Here is a 7,113-nt window from a genome sequence, read left to right on the forward strand (position 1 = left end):
CTTGAACAATTTACCAAGTTACTTTATTTCTTTGAATAGTAAGTGGGTTGGACTGTTTTCGGAGGTCTCTTCCAGTCCTAAAATTTCTTTAATCCAAGCGATTTAGGCAAGATCAACTCAGTGTGTGAGTTACAAAAAGCACAGACGTGCAATTGGCAGATATGGATCTTACCTCCACCACTGGCTGGCCTTGAATACCTGCAGAAATCATTTAAGCTTTTTGAATCTCAGTAGTCTTGTCTTTAAAAGAAAGTTATTAAGCTATACCTGATCGAATTATTTGGAAGGCCAAATGACATAAAATACATACATCAGGTATTTGATCTGGAACTTTGATCTAATTAATCTCCCTGAGCCCTGGGTCCCCGTGCATAAAGTGCAATGACAGGCAGGAAGCAACTTCACTTTTGGTAATGTACAGTGGATTCTGTGGTGTGTCCCCTAGGTCCCCCTTCAGGACTGCGACACTCATTCTCCAGCTACCTGGAGTTTTCAGCTAAGGGTTCTCGGCTTAATCCCTCTAGAGAATTACTTGCAGCTGAAGGCAACTTATCCAATGTCACAGGCCCTTCCCAGTAAGTGGCCCATATCCAATGCAGGGCTATGAAGGGTAGGCCCTCTTCCCTCAATCTGGGGAAAATATGAAAACTATCTCAGTCCAGAGCTCCTTTTGAGATGGGCTGAGTCTTTTGATATAACAGTCCTACCTCTCCCTCTGCCCAGTCTTGTTTCTTTCCCTTCCTCATAGATGCTGTTCCTGAGAACACTCGCTCCCAGGAACTTCTAGTGTGCAAATTTCCATCATCTCAGCATCTGTTTCCTGGAAACTCAACCATCATGTTGTAACATGATGATAGGGAGATAACAGACAAGGTAGTGCTTTGAACTGTAATGTTATCAGCAACATTAGATACTGTTTATCATAGCATAATGAAAATTATCTAGAAAATCCAGAACAATGTGTTTTTTATTCCTCCCATAAATTGTGCTTCTCTGCCACCATTCTACCATTATGGCCCCAAGGAAGAGAACGGGCAAATGCCACCTTGCACAGAAGTAGAAGACAATGTAGGAACAGCCTTCTAGTTAAAAAAGGAAAGTATAGGGAAATTTTCAGTTTAGGGAGAGAAAAGGAGAGATAAGATGTTAGAGAAAGGAGTTCAGATGCTAGTGTCCACACCTTACCCCTCTTGGTGGTGGAAATCTGTGTGGGGAAGTGATAGAAATATCCAGATAGGCTGGGCATGGTGGCTCACACCTGTAATTCCAGCACTTTGGGAGGCCGAGGCTGGCGGATCACCTGAAGTCGGGAATTCGAGACCAGCCTGACCAACATGGAGAAACCCAGTCTCTACTAAAAATACAAAAAAATTAGTTGGGCATGGTGGCACATGCCTGTAATCCCAGCTACTGAGGAGGCTGAGGCAGGAGAATCGCTTGAACCCGGGACGCGGAGGTTGAAGTGAGACAAGACTGCCCTACTGCACTCCAGCCTGAGCAATAACAGTGTCTCAAAAAAAAAAAAAAAGAAAAAGAAAAGAAAAGAAAAAAGAAAGAAAGAAAAAAACCCAGATAGGTTCAGGCAAGACTGAGCTAGTGGCTGGATTCTCTGGAAACAGGCAGAGCAGAAAAGTTGTAAGAGAGGAGACACTCCATTAGCGCAGTACAGTTAGAAGCAATGGCCGAGCATTGGCAGAAAGAAGTCCAGATACACAAGCCCAGTGCTCCATACCTTTGTGCAACTGGTGTTTAACAGGCAATGCAGAAACTCAAGCAGGCCTTCCCTTTCTTCCAGCCAGGGTGAGGACAGGAAACTGAGGATAGGAGCAGAAGCCTGGGTTAGGAGGAAGAGGAAAGAACTTTGTAAGACTCCAAAGCACTAAAGCCTGCTGAAAATATGACAAGTTGACTTCAGAGAGAAATCTTGATGAAAGAACGCCAGTCTGGGAGAGGGTTTGAAGACTGCATGGTAATCAGGGAGACATAAAAAAAATCACTGCATGCCACAGTGTAGAAATGTTTTCATCTTAAAAATAATTATTAAAAACATAGAGTTATAAACAAATATAAAGTGACTTACATGTTTTGGTTTGTGGTCTGTTTATATGTTCCAGAGATGTTTACTTCATATCTTAATCACTTTAACAGCCTTAAAGCTTTGACCTTGATAAAGTTTAGTATATAATATATTCCTCATTTATAGCTCTGATAGCTTTAATTTTCTGGAAATTATCACATTTTGCCATCTGATGCATTTCATGGGAAGTTTAGTGAAACCCTTCATTAGTAATCTAGTAGTTATGACTTGTTGACATTTCCGTTGTAAATTCTAATTTTGAATTATTTATGTATAACTGAGGTTTTATTTTACATTGGGCTGAGAGCTAAAATAACTTCAGATAGCCTTTGTGAATGCTGACTTAGATTCATTACATACAGCAGAAACATATTTTATAAGAACATGGGAAAAATTTGTAATTTGCTTTTACAATGAAAAGAACTTAGTATTTTAAGTATGAAGTTTAGCTAGTAATTAACATGAATCAGATTATTTTGCTTTAAAAAATAAACTTTGGGGCTGGGCACAGTGGCTCATACTTGTAATCGCAGCACTTTGGGAGGCCAAGTTGGAGGATCACTTGAGGTCAGGAGTTCAAGACCAGCTTGGGCAACATGGTAAAACCCACTCTCTACAAAAATTAGCCAGGTGTGCCTGGCACCGTGGCTCACGCCTGTAATTCCAGCACTTTGGGAGGCCGAGGTGGGTGGATCAACTGAGGTTGGGAGTTCCAGACCAGCCTGACCAACATGGAGAAACCCCACCTCTACCAAAAATACAAAATTAGCTGGGCGTGGTGGCACATGCCTGTAATCTCAGCTACTTGGGAGGCTGAGGCAGGAGACTCCCTTGAATCTGGGAGATAGAGGTTGCGGTGAGCTGAGATTGTGCCACTACACTGCAGCCTGGGCAAAAAGAATGAAACTCCATCTCAAAAAAAGCCCAAAAAACAAAAATTAGCCAGGTGTGGTGGTGCACACCTGGAGTCCCAGCCACTTGGGAGACTGAGGTGGGAGAATCACTTGAGCCTCAGAGATTGAAGCTGCAGTGAGCTAAGATCACACCACTGCACTCCAGCCTGTGCGACTGAGTGAAACCCTGTTTCAAAAAATACATATATATCTAATATATGTGTGTATATATTTATGATTTTTAGATTGTTATCTAAGTTTATTATTAATTGTATTTAAAACAAAGCAGTAAAATATGTGTGTGTATATATATAAACTTTTGAAAACAGATTTTAAAAATAACTGCAATTTGAATATAATTGGAATTTTAATATTTTCATTAAGAATGTTATGCTTTGCTTTCTATGATTTAATACCTTTAATTGAAGGTCTAAGATAATAATATAATGTATAAAATAAAACACGACTAACAGCAATGTTTTTTCTAATTGTATTAAGTATTAATATGAATAAAATAACTTGAGTGCTTATCTAATGAACCTTAAGTAGTTCTGTAATAAATCACTAGACAAGAGATGTCTTTCATTTATAAATGTGTTAATATTTTCTCAAGGGTTTCCAGTTATTAAAAAGTTTAATGTCCCAAAATCAGAATCATAACTGTCTTTCTAAGGTCATTTTTGTATGATGCCATTTGTACCCTAAAAGTTTTATATTCAAAATAATTCTTCAAAAAGTTAGGATAGTGTAGATTCTGTTCCTCTAATAGAAACTTGATGTGTTTTCATAATATTAATATAGGTTTGCTCTAATTTCATTATGTCTATACAAGCATTCATTTTTTAGTGGCTTAATTTTTTTTGTTTAAAGATGCTGTTGTAGTTTTAATAGGGTTTGGTGATTTTAAATATCAACTTCTGCTATTATTTTCAAATTCTAGTCTTGACTGTGTGATTTTTTTTTAACACATGGTATTTTTATCAACTACCATGGAAAGTTCATATTTCATAGGCTGACTGGGAGAAAAGAGTAATTTGTGATGCTAATACATCAATTTATTTATAATACAGTAAAAATATTATATTGGTATTTACAGAATCACAAACAATTTTTGTTAAGCTCAATTAATATAGGGCAAATTTTGTCTAGTTTTGGGCTATGAGGTAGCAAACAGTTTATTATAACTGCTTTAAATTTTCTCTTCCAATATAACAAAGCAAATGTTAACAGTTGCATTTACAAATTTTAGATTGTTATCTAAGTTTATTTATTATTAAGTAATTGTATTTAAAACAAAGCAGTATTTGGGAAATATGTTGGGAAATAATTGGGAAAATATATTGGGAAAGGGTTATGTTTGTAGAGGGCTTATTAATGTGTTATATTTCTAAAATGTAAACATACCTTTTTTCATGCTTAAGTAGGGAAGACATAAAATAAAAAAAATTAAAAATTGTAGTAAAATGCATTTATCAAATTGAACCATTTGGATGGTCTTGACATACTTTTGGTTGAGTATTAACTTCAGTGCAGCAACTGTTAAAGTACAATTTTTATTTAAGATATGCCTCTGAGATTTCAAAAAAATGTACATATGTTCATAGAAAAAAATATGGCCAGGATATACTCCAAAATGTTAATAGAAGTTTTTTCCTCAAGGAAAGTGATTTTTATTTCCTTTTTCATATTTTCTGTATTTTCCAATTTTCCTATAATAAGTATATTACTTTAGAGTCATAAAATAAACCAATAGGCCGGGAGCAGTGGCTCAAGCTTATAATCCCAACACTTTGGGAGGCTGAGGTGGAAGGATCACCTGAGGTCAGGAGTTCGAGACCAGCCTGGCCAACGTGGCAAAATCCCGTCTCCACTAAAAATACAAAAATTAGGGTGTGGTGGTGAGTGCCTGTAATCCCAGCTACTTGGGAGGCTGAGGCACAAGAATCACTTGAACCCGGGAGGCAGAGGTTGCAGTGAGCCGAAATTGTGCCACTGCGCTCCAGCTTGGGTGACAGAGCAAGACTCTGTATCAAAAATAAAAATAAACCAATAAATGCTAACAAAGAGCTTGAGAGGAATGATCATCTGACTCAATTGGTAAAAATTCTCTGTAATAAGAGGACTGGAAAGCAGGCAAGGAGAGATCATAGAATGTATCCTAGAGTTTAAGGAGAGCTAGTGAAAGATTTGAGTCTGGCAAAGATCATCGTAGGTGCAGTGTAAAGAATGGGTTAGAAGGGAGTAAGTGAGAGGTACAAAGTCCTCTTAGTAGATGTCTGCAAGAATCTGAAGGAAAAAACTCTGAGGTCTTTGTTTATATTGAGAAACAAACCTTGTGTACTTTCTGAGATCTCCAGAGTGCCTGTTGCTTTATTTTTGAAGTTGTAACAAGTACCACACCTTGGGCTTGGGATCGGCCTTCCTGAGAGCCACCAAGCGGCCAGATGACACAATCCAGTGCAGGGGTGTTTATCTCTACACGAGGTAAACCTTCACCAATGGCAAATGGATCCAGGAGAGAGACAGGAACACACACTCGCTCTTTTTTCTCATGTGGAATAGTCCAAGATGGAGTTCTTCCTTGTTAACCCTTCCAGGGATGTCCCATGCCTGCTGAGTGACTTGGTGTATGACTGCACAACAGTAAACAGTATAACAGTGCATCTCATTGCGTCCCATCTACCCCTCTTTCTCCCCCTCCTTAGCAGACTGCTTCCTGCCCTGCTTTCAGCAGTAGCTGGGCTTACACCACCTTTACCAACATAGTGGCACCAGAAGCGAGTGAAGAGGAGAACAAAACTTCAAGAGATATTTAGAAGGTAGTATTGGCACCAGTTTGGTGGCTGACCTAACATGTCGGGAGTGAGTGAGGGGGGTATATTTAAGATGACTCCTAGGTTTCTTTTTTTTTGAGACAGAGTCATTCTGTTGCCCAGGCTGGAGTACAGTGGCATGATCTGGGCTCACTGCAGCCTCTGCCTCCCAGGTTTAAGTGATTCTCCTGCCTCAGCCTCCTGAGTAGCTGGGATTACAGGTACGTACCACCACATCTGGCTAATTTTTGTATTTTTACTAGAGACGGGGTTTCACCATGTTGGCCAGGCTGGTCTCGAACTCCTGACCTCAGGTGATCCTCCCACCTCGGCCTCCCAAAGTGCTGGGATTACAGGCGTGAGCCACTGTGCCTGGCCCGACTCCTAGGTTTCTAACTTGGACAACTAAGTGACCAGCACCAGCACAATTCCTAGCACATATTAAGCCCTCAGTGAATATTTACTGATGAATAAATGCCTGACTTATGGGATCATAACTAAGGTAAAGACTGCAGAAGGTGTTTATTAATGAATCATATGTAGAATAACCTCAAGGAGGTTTTAACAAAACTAGTTGGGGGTGTTTGCAGTTCTTTCTAAAGAGGCCTTCATACAGTTATATATGAATGAGTCAAGGCCCTAGAAAGAGAAGTGAAAAGCTGAGCCGGGAAGGGTGCTGACAGCCTGTTCACAGTTCAAACAGGTTTCACTCTTGTTAAACTTGAATATGGACCTAATCTGTTCCAAATAATATAGCTGAGTTTAAACTATTCCAATTGTCCATGATTCACAAAGCATCCAGGTCCAGTTCACATAGTGCTAAATCTAGAACCTCTCATTTCTGAGTTATTTTCATTTTATGAAAACCACAGAAAAACAGAGCTAAAAAGCCTTCCAAAGGTTATCTGGCCCACTCCCCTAGTTCAGGAATGATTTGGTACACAGGTTTAGCAAGATCACTGGTATTTATTTTTCTGTAGAGCTGACTGACAGTCAACTACCAAATAACAATATTATGTTATGGAAATGCCGGCCAAGAAAAGCCTACAGAATTAAAAAGGAAGGGCCAGGCGCGGTGGCTCAAGCCTGTAATCCCAGCACTTTGGGAGGCCGAGATGGGCGGATCACGAGGTCAGGAGATCGAGACCATCCTGGCTAACACGGTGAAACCCCGTCTCTACTAAAACATACAAAAAAACTAGCCGGGCGAGGTGGCGGGCACCTGTAGTCCCAGTTACTTGGGAGGCTGAGACAGGAGAATGGCGGGAACCCGGGAGGCGGAGCTTGCAGTGAGCTGAGATCCGGCCACTGCACTCCAGCCTGGGCGACA

Source organism: Theropithecus gelada, chromosome 9 (assembly GCF_003255815.1).
Source record: "Theropithecus gelada isolate Dixy chromosome 9, Tgel_1.0, whole genome shotgun sequence".
NCBI lineage: Eukaryota > Metazoa > Chordata > Mammalia > Primates > Cercopithecidae > Theropithecus > Theropithecus gelada.